A 14,045-nucleotide genomic window follows, 5' to 3' on the forward strand; every position below is an offset into this window, starting at 1 on the left:
AGTAAACCATTATGCAAAATGAAGTACTTTGAAAAACAACCTACATGTATGCTCATCCCATTGCTCTAACCCCTCTCTCCCACCCAAATGAGGGGATTATGGAAACAGTGTTCATTATTATCTTGAGCGACATCCATGGTATAGCTATGTATTCCAAAAATGGTGGGTACATTCATGTGTGTGTGTATAAATTTTAGTTATTTCTAACTTTATAAAAACGGACTTACTTTTTTTCTTATTTAAGTGTTATACTGACAGAGTTTATTCATATTGTTGCATGTTGCTGTGTAATACTCGTATACCTTTATGATAATAGTTTATTTATCCAGTCTTTCAATAATGGCTTTGGGGGTTTTGTTATTGTGAATAGTGCTCAATGAATATTTTTGTATATATTTCTCTTGGTTCTATAACTAGAATCAAATTTGATAGTTGCTAAGGCATATGAATGCTAAACTTTGTGCTATAATGACAAAGTGGTTGTATCAATTTACACTTCCACCGTTAATGGAAAGATGACCCTGTGGATCCATATTCTACAGCATTTGATAATGTCAGACTTCTTAATTTTTACTAATCAAAGAGATGTAAAAAGGTATCTCACTGCAGTCTTGACTTTTTCTTCTTTGATCACCAATTATATTGATTTCCTCCTCATTTGTTTATTGGTCAGTTTTGTTTTTGTAAAATCCCTATTCACATGTTTTGCAGTTTTTATTGGGTTGTCTGTGCATTTTTGTATTGTGATATTTTTAAATGTACTCTTGATTGTAATCCTTCATCATATTATAATGTTTCTCTCAATTTTTAATCTCTGTATTTTACTTTACTTACAGAATCTTTTTCATAATAAAATGTCTTAATTTTAACATAATTAAATTATCAATCTTTTATTGTTACAGTCAATACTTTCTGTACCTTTTAAAAGAAAAGTATACCAATATTAAAAACCAAATATATTCTGTCATCTTGTCCTACAAAGAGCTTTAAATTTTTGTATTACTCTTTGAAACTCATTTGGAAATAATTTTTGTATATGATATGAAGTAAAGTTAGTTGTGTGCTACAGCTCGCTCATACGAGGGCAGGAACCCTCATTGTTAATTTTTCAGGAATTTGAGAGGTAGATGACTTTACATTGGTTTCTTGATCTTGACCATGCATGAAATATTTGCGTCATAGGAAATCAAATGCTGCAAACCAGAGCTCTTTTGCTTGCTTGTTTGTTTGTTTGTTAGTTTGCTTTTTAGAGACTTGGTTTATCAGCACACTACTGTAGTCATATTGTTAATCTCTGCATAAAAATTTTCCAAGTTCCAATTATTGAACCATCTTGCTTTTCTCTAATAAATGACATCCTACCTTTTAATACAAATACGTGTTTCTTTCTGGGTTTTTAAATTTTATTCCTCTGCTCATTTTGCCCATCCAACTACCAATATCACAGTGTCCTAATTACTATATACAGAGTTTTTTAATAAGTCCTAAATTTAGTAGAAAAAGACTATCCTCTCTGTTCTTTTTCTGTAGAAAATACTTACTATTCTTGGTTTTATACACTTCCATATACATTTTAGAATCTTTTTTACTTTAAGTTTCATGAAAAGCCATGTTGAGATATTGATTGGAATTCGGAAAGGATTTTTCCAGATATTCTAGTTGTTCTTCAATGAGGGGTTCAGTCCAAATTATTTGTTCTGCTATTTCCAGAATCAGAGATTGAGAAAACTTTCTCAATTTTCTTAATGAAATTTTCTTGATTGAACATTTCAGTTAAATGATAATTTACGCTGACAGCTTAACTTTTGTCAGTCACTCGTAAATGCTCTCTTAGCTCTGTTTGCTTTTTTCATGGTATTCTTATGTTTATTGTATGTCTAAAGGCAAATTTTATTATCCTTTTTGAGATTCATTTTGATACCTAAATCTGAATTTTATGACCTTTATTAGTTTTGGAGATTTTTCCAGCCTTTATTTCTATTAGATATAGAATACCTTCTCATTTTAACATCTGAATTCCTGAATGTTTCATAATTTCTACATCTTAATCTCTCTGTGTTTCATCTTAGATAATTTCCTCAAATATATATTCTGCTTATTCTTGACTCGGCTATTTTTAATCTGCTGTTTAGAACATCCACTGAGTTTTTTATTTCAATAACTGTTCTTTTTTCTTTCTAGAGTTTTATCTGATTCTTTTTAAAATTATTGTTTTCTTTTTGGCATTGTCTTGTGTTGATTTTAAATAGTTTCCAATCATTGTTAAACTAAAGAATTCAACAGAATCAAGGATGTATTATATCTTTATGCATACATTATAAAAAAGAAAGCTTAAAGTTCTTCTGGACTGACAATGAAATCTTAAAATATAATTTGTCAATCCAAATAGTATTTTTGAGAAAAACACAAAGAAATTCATTGACGTTACATTTCACAATTCACAGCAACAATCTCCAAGATCCAAAATGTCTTAAAAGATTCATTTGTATCTATAACATTTCCAACACTATTTTATGAAATAGAGCAGAATTATTCATTTTTATACAAAGCGCCATACTGGAAAGGAGAATCATATTGAGATGTTTTTGTGAATGTTCTCAATTCACCACATTATCGGAACTAAATTTAAGACATGAAACTATATCTGTTTCTCTGTACTGTAAGGGGAAGAAGGAATATTCTATTATTGTTCTGATATTCTTTTCATTTGGGAAGGACTGAGGTTTCAAGTCTAAGTAATGGATCACAAACAAAGAGTATAAGCCTGTCTTTATGAAATCTCAAGAAAGGAAGAATTTTTTTGACACCCACAGCCTAGCTAAGACCATGTTGTTGCCCCCCACTCCGGTGATTCAGAGGGCATCTTTTTCTATTACATTCTCTAGTGAGTGTAAGCCATTCCAAATGTAGCATCGCAGTTCCTACTTCTTCATGCAACCTTGACTGCTCTCCTTACTTGGCTATTAAACCCTTTGGCTATCAAGGCTGCAAATACTCAAGGGCAGGAACAGTTTACCTCTCAATTTTTAGTTTGCTCTTTGTTCTTTTGGCTTCGTGGGATTTCTCTTGCTTTCTTATTGAGCCAAGTATGCATTTGATAGGTACCTATTATATTTTTATCTTCTGTTGTGTTTTAGGAGGATTTCCACATGATCCAGCCTGCTATAATGGGTGAAATGGAAATATTTTTTCCAAAAAGAACAGTCACTTTTTTTAAAAAAAATCTAATTGGTTCATAAGACTGGTAGATTTTTATGGCTTGTTTATTTTTAGCTTGCACATATTTTTCAGAATCTATTTCTTATAAATGGCAATCAATATCAGAAAATGTTCTTACTCTTTTATAGTATTTTTTTGAATTAATTATTACTTACATGCATAGAAGTGTATGTGTATAGAAATATCTTTCTTGCATTGGAGCTATTCTCTTTCAGTTTTTCCCCTTTATAGAAACTCTTGTTCAATTAATGTTAAAGTTACAAAATTGTACCAATTTGTTATTGCTCAAATACTAAGTTGTACTTGTACATAGAGTCCCAGGCTGAGCTTCATTCAAGCTAAAATCTACTAGTCTTCACATGTTTTTGCATGTGTCTGGAGGATTGATCATACCTGACCCATCGGGAGTATTTTTAAATAAAGGCCTCAAATCTCCCTGGGAATAACTCTCTAAGTGAAAGCACAACAGATAAATAAACTTGGATCTATAATAATGCTTCGGTTGTCAGCAATGAGGTTAGAATCTGAGCACAATTTGCCGTTTACTGTTGAGATTTGCTTCTGATCTATCACCCCCTCTCCCAAACACGGTTTCATTGTAATGATAGTGAGACAGGTTAGTCATTATGTTGTTAGGTAGACAGGAAGTTTCCTGGTAAAATAAACGAAAGACGGCCTTATCCTAAAACTCCAGGTTGTGAAGTAACTCATTCACTCTAGGACAAAATGCAACAGTGCACTGAGGTTAATAAATTATCTCATAAATCCCTTTTGGCCTGACAAACGGAGATCTGATAGAAAGGAATGGGTTCTTTTGCTAATCCCTTCAGGATGGGCAAAAGGAACAAATCTGATAGACGAAGTCCATTAAAAGGTGCCAGCTGCCCTTCCCCAAACAGACAAGGGAAGGTATAAAAGGAAGAGCTTTGGCCTCAGTCAGGGGGCACCCCATTTGGGACCCCCTCCTGCTCTGGAGCTCTGACTCTTTGTTTTTAATAAACTATCCTCTTTTACAACTCCTCACCTCTCCTTGGTCCGTGTTTCCATTCTTTGGTTTCACGAGACACGATCCTGGTTCTCACTGACTCACACGGAAAAATTCCCTACATCAATAGGGACAGAGTAGAGAACTAATAAAGAGAAATGTAAAAGGGCAGAGACAGATATCTTCTCCTTACAGTGGGTTAGAGGCATTAACGAACCCAGAAAATACATTATCACTGGCATTTTGGGACTCCACTCTCTCAGCTATGGCAGAGGTGAAGGGCCCTCAGCAATGGCCAGGAGAGGGGGTTAGCCAGGGAGGCAGGACAGCATGCAGGCGGCAGGGGATTGCTATCGGCAGCTTAGTGACCACCAAAAAGAGAGTGTGCTCTTGGCTCTAGTGGTTAGTATCAGCTTTCTTCAGCTGTAAATGGCAGCCATGAGGTGCTCTCAGATGACTTTATGGAAGCAAAAGCCCCGGTAAGAACCCTCACTAAAAGGAATGGATCAAGAAAAGGGAAGCAGATGAGACATAATGCAGAGTGGTGGTTGCCAGGGCCTGGGGAGAGCAGGAATGGAAGAAAACTGATTAGTGGGTAAGGAGTTTTACTTTGAAATGATGGAAATGTTTTGGAACTACTGGGGTGTACCAAAAAAATGCATACACATGACTTGTATTCATCTTTTGTTGTCGGTATATATTGAGTATTACAATTTGAACACAGTTTTTTCCTTTCTTAAAATGTGTCTACTTTTTTTTTGGCACCCTCTGTAGATAGAATAGTGGCTGCACCATATGATGAGTAGAATAAATGCACCTCAACTATTCACTTTAGCACCATATGATGAGTAGAATAAATGCACCTCAACTATTCACTTTAAAATGGTTAATTTTATGTTATGCAAATTTCACCTCAATAAATTATTTAAAAACGTAAAGTGGAAACAGAGAGCTACTCCTGACCACATGTGAAAACCTAAGGACTACTCAATATAATGAATGATTCCTTGATGAGGCTGTAGACATTGCAACACCGTGGATACTGAAAGTCTGAGAAACATAGTTTTCATTATTTTCTAACAGGCCCAGGAATGGTTGCCCTGGGGGAATATGAGTTTCATGCCACTTAAAATATTTTGCTCTTATGTCCTATTGTTTCAGTCTCAATTCTTAGATATTGTGACAACATAAATAATGATTAGCATGTATTGGATAACACTTCAAGAATATTTTAAAAGGGTAACTTTTGTATATTTTTCTTGTTGTTTCTGATCATTTTCTGAAAGATAAAGGACAGTTTCTCTCACATTTCCCCCTCCTTCAAAGAATAAAACAAAGACAGGTATTAATCCAAAATCTTGTATAAGTCATCCTGATTAGTTTTGAAAAGGCTTTGTACAACATTCTGAGAGTCAGTAATTCTCTGAAATCAGACTATATAGTTTTAAAGCAAGGAACAGCAATTTAGAATGTGGAGTTTAAATATTTTAAAAACAAATGGTGTGTGAACATAGGAAATGGTTTCCCTCAGGCGATAGTATCATGCTTTGTCCTGGACCCAGATTTCAAAGTCTCCCTCTAAACTATTGGACGATGGTTTTCCCAGGATATAAATTTCCTACACAAAAAAGCAATGGCATATTTATTTCCCTCACGTTCCTGAATAAAGACTGACTTCTTAAATAAGTGGGTCATGCACTCCATAAACACCTATAATCTCATTACATTATCTGTAGGCAATCAATGATTTCTTCAAGAAAATGGACTTCAATAGTTCAGTCTTAGAAGGGCTTTGGAAAATTCACTGTGCATTAACTAGTTGATTTTGCATGAGAACTCTTTTTTCCAAACATGAAGTTAGGTTTCCAATTCAATTCCCAAACTGTACAATTTCAAGAAGCACACAGTTAATGCCAAAAATAGGTTCATAGGCTTTTAAGAAGCACCCACGTACAGAGATTCCACTCTATTCTATGGAATGTTGAGTTATTCATTCCTCACCCTTCGACCCAAGTTTACCACTCTAGTAGAAATCCATATTATGTAACTATTCTTATATTAACTACCATTTGGACCAGTCCCATAGAAATGTACCTCCATATCTGGGCTATCATTGATATGCACATGGGCAAATCCTTTACCCCAATAAACAAACATAGACAAGTGTCTGGTTATGGGTCTGTGAACGTTATTGGGAAGAAGAACTGGATGTGGAATGGAAAGATGCAAGGACAAGCGAGAAACTGTCAGGTTCTTACTGCTATACATCTGCCAGTTTCTGATATCACATCTGAGCATGAGGACCTTCCGTGACTAATAGCTATGGTTCTACTTCCGTCTTCAATGCGTCATACAAGTACCTCTGGATCAATTCTATTTTGGCCTCATACATAGAAGAAGATTCTGGAAAACAGAGTTCTCATCTAACCACATTGACACAGAAATATGTGAGAGATACATGTAAAATAAAGAAGTTAATATGTCAAAAATTAAAAAAGATAGGTGGAGTTCTCTCAAAAATGTAAAATAGGAAATTCATAAAATAGGGTAAATAAAATCATTCTTTGTAAATATTGAACCAAGGACAGTAAAACTTTGGTGCTTCAGAGTCCCTTTTAGGCATCTGACTTAGGAAAGGCATTTCACTTAGTAAATCCATACCAAATCCTGTTGCATTCTACTTTCATACCATTGAAGTATCCAGTAGCTGGTGATACCATTCCATCTGTCTGGAATTCTACACTCCAGCATTTTCAACTGTTGGAATCCTGTTCATTATTCAAAACCAACTTTCCAAGAATTACATAAACCAAAACAAAAACAGTAACAATGACAACTGACAGTTATTTATAGTTGTTATGAATCTGGTTCTGCTCTAAGTGCATTATAAATCGAGATTGAAAGTATGACTATTGTTTTCATTGTACAAATGAGAAAACTAAGGTTTGGTGAGGTTAATAATATCCTTAGAGTCCTATTGTCTTCCCAACTCACCATTCCAAACCTATTTAGTCCCTATATCCTTTGACTTGCCACCCCCTATAGGAATGTGGTAATTTTATCTTGATATCTCTCTTAATCTAGTTCCTATACATACCCTTGCTCATCCTTCTAGCATCTTATAAATTGAAAAAATTGTCTTTCTCACTCAGCTTTGTACCAAATGCAGTACAGAGGGAAGTGCCTTGCATATAGTAACATCTTCCATAATGATATTTAAGTTTTATAAATTTGTAAATGGTTTATTGTTTCCAGCTTTCTCAAGAGATGGCTCAAGTTGAGGTGGCACAGATAAAATACTCATAATTATAGTTAAGAATCAGGATTCCCAACCACCACACCTGGTCCAAAGAATTTTCAAGAGTCATTGGCACCATAGTTTTCCATTCACAAAACTGTGGTCAAGCTGGTGAATAAAACAAGAGACTTGGTGTTACTCTTTGGTAAATAAATATACAAGGGTACTTCCCCAAAAACTATGTTTATTTGCCTTGAGATGTAAGGAGACCATGACCATGTCACATGGCCAGTGTCTCAATTTGTGGCAGTTTGCACTGACAGTTTTTGTTATCTTAGGTTGAGGTTATTTTTTTCTGTGACCACAAAGTTATTCTGCCAACTTTGTTTTCGTATTCCAAATAACTAAAGTGTTCGGAGACTGAAAAAACATTACATTTCTTCCTCTTTTTCCCCTAGCAAAAAGGAGAGATCTCTGCATAGGTCTCATAATTTAGTTTAAAGGTTGAAAACTCTGAAAATTTTGTATGGACTTTTTTTTCAAGCAAATACCATTAATAGGTTACCTTCTCATTTTCACATTTGGAATCATATCCTTTACATCTCTGTTTAGCATAGATTGAGCTGGCATTATTCTGCTAGATAGAAAACTGTTATTCCTTGTGAGAGAAAGACTGCTACTTGTTCACCCCAATCTATGCTTTCATCTTCCATAGTAATAGAATTAAGGCTGGCACATGTCTGCACAGCACAATTTCGGAATTTATGTGTTCCATTTCTTGGTCCAGGGCTTCAGACATCGAGTATACCTCCTCTGTGTTCTTTCCCTTTTCTACCAGCAGGGACATAGATGAGTTGGGAATTCAGTTCTGACCAAACAAACAGTGACAATGCCTACAGAATGGCATGAGAATGACTTAGAAGGAATTTGGTCTCAAAATGATCTCAAGGAGTAGGGCTTCCCTTTAAACCTCGGGTGAACTCACAGGGGCCTTTATGGGAGACAGACGTAGACTGCTTTTGTCTTTATGCCCCTGCCATTTTGGAGATCATTTACAGTAGCTTCGTCTCCACCTGACGAATATACCAAGTCTGTTGTAGACGATTGCATAACTGCAGGAGTCATAAAAGACAATAGAATACCCAGAGAATCTAGTAGCAAAATTAAACCTCTCACCATTTATTTTTTGATCTTTTAAATTGGGTTACTGATATCTATATCCACATGGTGTAGGACTTTGTCAATTGATGCAAAATATTTGGTCATCTGTTACAGATTTTCTGTTATGCTTACTAGATATTAGAGTCTGCTATGTTAAGTTACAACTTAACATCAGTTTGGCGACACACTGACAGGAATACACTCTGGACCTTGTTATCTTCTAGTTTAACTTCAATTTAGCATGCATGACTTCTGTAATTCCTCTCCACAAGAGTGATCAAGAATATTTTAATTGTTCCACTAAAGATATATCTATTTTTAATTTCACCAAGCATTCTAATTATTTTTTTTCACTTTTCCTAATATCTTAGTCCAAAGGTCAGCAAACTGTTTCTGTAAGGGTGGAAGTGTAAATATTTTGGGCTCAGCAGGCCATACAGTCTCTGTCACAACTAATCTTCACTGTTGTAGAGCAAAAGCAGCCATAAATTATACATAAATAAATGGATGTGACTGTGTTTCAATAAAATTTTATTTACATAAATGGTAGTGGGCTTGATTTGGTCCACAGGTTGTAGTTTGCTGGCTCATGTCTTAGTCTATGTACGAACATGGATACTGTGGACAATTATTTTAACTTCACCTTTACCTGTGCCCTCCTGAACTTTAACCTCATCCATCCTGAGAGATTTTTTAGTTTGTTTGTTTTGTTTTTTTAACCCTGTCTTGATCTGCTTTCCTCACTTTTGTTGTCAGGTTTCTAAGTACATGTGGAGAAATTTATGCTGAATGGTGCTATTTAAAACAGCTTTATTTTGAATATCTGCTAATTTTTGCACTCATCACCACTCAATACCCTTTCCCATTCATCCTCTAAACCTGCTGTTAATCACCCTAGACAATGACCAAATGTTCTCCAAATGGTGGAGCCAATTGACACTTCCTTAAGCAGTGAATGTGATTCAGGTTGTTTCATATCCTTGTCAATATGGCAGACTTTTGAATTTTTGCCAGTTTGGTGGTGATGAAACAAGGCCAATGCATTCCAGTTTCAGGGCGGGTGACACTCATATTACAGTGCATAGAAATGTTGAGACATGGAGTTGAGCAGTGTACAATTCATGCAGCTACATATAGCAACCTGGTATGAAACACATCTCAGTGTAGTTTTAATTTAAAATTGCTTGGTTATTAATGAGTTTGAGAATCTTTTCACTTGTTTAGTGACTACTTACATTTCTTCACCTGTGAAGTATATATTCTTGACTTTTACCCAGTTTTCAATTCTTCCTATAGTCTCCATACTAGTCCTTTGTCGGTTATATGTATTACATATATCGCCTCTCAATTTGTGGCTTTTGTTTTTACTCTTTTTTAGGGTGTCTTGGATGGACAGAAGTTTCCTGTTTTCATGAGGCCAATTGTACCACTTTTCTTTTTATAGTGAATTCTTTTACTGTATTGTTTAAGAAGTTATTCCTTGTCCTGAAGCCAGAAAAACTTTCTCTTTGGCGATCCTCTGAAAATTTGACAGTTTTACCTTTCACATTGAAGTTTTTTTATATCTACTTGGGATTGAGTTTGTCTTTGAGTTACCCAGCCCTATTTATTGAGTAGTTCTTCATTTGTCTCTTTTAAAATATCAGTCATAAATTAAACTTTAATACATGCATGACTTTGCTTCTGTTTTCTTTGAGTCAGCTTAGTCTTTGTCCAAGTATATACTTTCCCTTCACATAGTATCTGTACAATTATTATACTGAATCTCTTATTTTCTACATTTCTATACTGTTTTAAAGCTATAATGTTTATGTCTATAAACATCTTTGCAGAATTTCTGTTTATGCATTCCCTATTATTGATCAGTTAAATTTTTTTCAATCTATATGATATTATAGAGACTGTTACCATGAACATTTTATGCACATACTTTCTTTTACTGAACAATATCCTCAGGACATAAACCTAGGAATAGGAATATTGAGTCAGAGTAAGGATATTTTATGATTTTAAGCAGCATAAATTGAATATTGCCATACTCAATTCCAAAATGATGATTTCACTTTAACATTTTAATTTCCTGCCTTCAGTTACTAAATATGAAATAATACTTTGGCTTAGTTTTAATAAACATTAATTAAATTGCCCATGAAGTTAAACAAGTTTCCCTGAGTCTCTTTATTGTGCATGTATCTTCATGAGTGGGTCTCCTACTCATTCTCTTTATATTGAAGTTTTGGTGTTTTATATGGAGATTTGAATGGGTTCTTTATAGGTTACAGATTCATACTAGATACTCTATAACTTGACTTCTTTTTTTTTTTTTTTAAAGTATTAACATCTATTTTAAGCCTCTGCTTAGGCTTTTTTTTTTTTTCCCATCATGTTGGACGATAAGTCTTGACCTCTTAAATAGAGGCAGTGGGGTCCTTTTCCAGCTGTATTCTGGCACAGTTGTGGCATCGTCTCTCTGAAGCCACTATGACTTATAACTCTGAGAACTAGAGATTGAATTACTGCTTTGCTTGGAGTAATCCGCAAAGACCAGCTTCAAAGATGATGGTTTAAGTTTCTATCTCATTCAAAGCAGTGGCAGGCATAGAAGCAGAGCACAGTGAGTCATTTTCATCCTTTTGTGGACACTCGGCTTAGCTGTATATTACATCTGACAGAGTTCAGCTTTTAGATGAAGGAACATCAAGTGCCATGTTAGCTAATTACACCAAGCTTGGAACCCAACTCCTAGAATGCCAGACAGGAGATGTACACGCAGCCTGTTTCTTTATATGGGCTATTCACCAAGGTGCAATAAGCCCTACAGATTTCCTTGGACTGAACCCCAAAGAGAACTAAAGTATATGCTGCTTCTTCATTTATTCATTTTAGTTAAGAGTGGACCTTTTCACTTCCCTTGATGTTATGGTGGAGAGTGTTTTACAGATAACATTTGCCACTCCTCATTCTCCCTCTCCCCATCCTCCCTCACACACCTAATAAGACCCTGAATCTTTCTCTTCGAGGATTCGTACACTTGGGAATGTCCTCTCTTCTTCATTTGCATTGTCTTAGCTCTGGCCCTTACCATCACTCATCCAGATAATTTTATTCCTCTTAGTGCATCAGTCTGCTTCCACTCTTATCTGTGGTTTACTAACTACATTAGTGAGGACGTTTTCAACTACATATGCAGAAACCCGACTCAAGCTGTGCTAACGAAACAAACAAATAAAAGTAGAAGTTATTGAATCCAATCATTGAAGAAGAGAACTGCCTTCCAACATAGCTAGATGTAGGTGTTCAAATGATGCCATCAGGAGTGTGTCTCTTTCGCTCCATCTCTCAACTGTACTTTTTTCACCATCGGCCTCCTTGAGGCAGGTTCTGTCCACATGGTGACAAAGGTGGCAAGGAGTCACAGACTTACATGAGGTTTTTAGCCAGAAATCTAAGAGAAAGAAAAAAAAACATGATGTTTTTCTCTCCTGGCATGCATGTCATTCACCCACCCCACACCCAAAGGCCCATAGAAAGCACTTTCTTCTGTCAGGGTGCATTCCTGGACCAAGCTGATAAGCAAACTTGTGCCAAGTGCCTGACCTTGTGGTGGAGAGGTAGAGACCCTTGTTTGCCAGCCCCACCCAAATCACAAGAAGCAGGGAGTCAAGAGTGACAGAGCCAACTGAAAATTAATTAGAATTTCACTTAATAGCCTCCATAATTATCTTTTTTAAATAAAATAATAATAATGTCTCTAGTTTCCTGCTAAAAACAAAAACAAAAATAAAAACCACTTTCCAGTTTCCAGGGGCTTCCAGTTTCTCATGGGATGAAGTTCAACCCTCTACCTTGGCAACAGGGACACCAGACGAAGGACTGATCCTATTTCTCCTGTCATTTCCATGTATTACCCAACATATTTCAGGTTCTAAAATATCATTGTCATATGAATCATCATTGCCCTAGTATTCTTAATATACTTTACTCTTTTAAATTTCTATAATTTTTAATGTTGCATTCTCTACCATGAAGGCCTTAGTCCTCTTCTCTGAACAACTTAAATGTTACTTTCCATTCCCAGTTTTCAATTTGATCTTTAAAGGTCTTTCTAGGCTCCACCAGTCACTTGCTAACCCCTCTATTGCTGTAGCACTTGACACTGATCTTGCTTATAATCTTAATCAGATTGTTTTATAATTGTCATTTTGTGTCTGTTTTCTGTCCTAGACATTGAGCTGCTTGAGGGCAGGAACCATTTCTTAATCGTGTTTACTTTCGGCACTTCACCTTGACCTGTAGCCCACAGTAAATGCCCAAACAAACACATGTTGATTGACTGAATGCATGCATGAAATTAGATCCCAGAATTTTGTGTTAAAAGGTTATTGAAAGTACGATTTCCAACCAAATGAATCTAGATCCTTAAAAAATAATTTGTACTAAAGGAACTCATCTAATAATGTGGCTCAACAGGGTGGCAGAAGTATGTTGGCACAGGAACTTACTTGCAATTCTGAAGACATTCTGTGGTTTAGAAGCATTTCCAAATAGTAGAGTGAAACATTATATAACAATCCAAGAGATTATAGGCCTGAATAATGCAGTATATTGAAAGTATTTCCTTCTGGGACTTGGATCGCCTGGCTCTCATCCAATACTCTATATTTCCACCTATTTGTGGGTGAATGGTTGTTTTAAGACTTACACATTTTAGATAAACTAGGGTATTATATGTTCATAAAATAATGTTTGAAATAAAATTCTAACCTCTTTCCTAATGTTTCCATCTCATGAATATCCACAACATGATTACTACAGGACAGAAAACAATCATTTTAGTAAGACTTCAACTATTATGATCAAACACAACCAGAAACATTTTACAGTGTGTCCTCTCAGAACAAAGTCACCACTGACCCCCTCGATTCCTTAGCAAAGAGTTGATTATCTCCACTAAGGCCAGGTCACAGAAGTCAAAGAATTCTAAGAAGTACTATTCACATTAAAACAATGTATTCACATGGAATTCACTTATGTTTACTAGGTTCTGGTGTCTATAAGTCAAGCCTGAATTAGAGTTTTGGTGCAAACAGCAACAACTACCACAAAAATACTCTTGCAGGTACCACCACAACAACCAAATATAAACAAGATCTAAGCTGTATGCACAAAGTGTATGCACTATTGCAAAACACCATACAGAAGGACCTTTGGGGTTGTAATGAGGTGCCAAGTTATGAGAATGCCATGGGAAAAGATAGAGCTGTAGATTTTATGTGTATGAATTATATAACAGCAAACGTGGATATTAGCGTATTTTCTTTATCAGCTCAAGATAATGCTGACTAACTGTGCAAGAAATTAAAGGTTGAACCCTAACAAAGCAGATTAAAACCAGGGAAAACTGCATTTTCCTAAAATCAAAGATGTGGTTTCTATCTACAA

The sequence above is a fragment of the Rhinolophus ferrumequinum genome, chromosome 12 (genome assembly GCF_004115265.2).
Source record: "Rhinolophus ferrumequinum isolate MPI-CBG mRhiFer1 chromosome 12, mRhiFer1_v1.p, whole genome shotgun sequence".
Taxonomy (NCBI): domain Eukaryota; kingdom Metazoa; phylum Chordata; class Mammalia; order Chiroptera; family Rhinolophidae; genus Rhinolophus; species Rhinolophus ferrumequinum.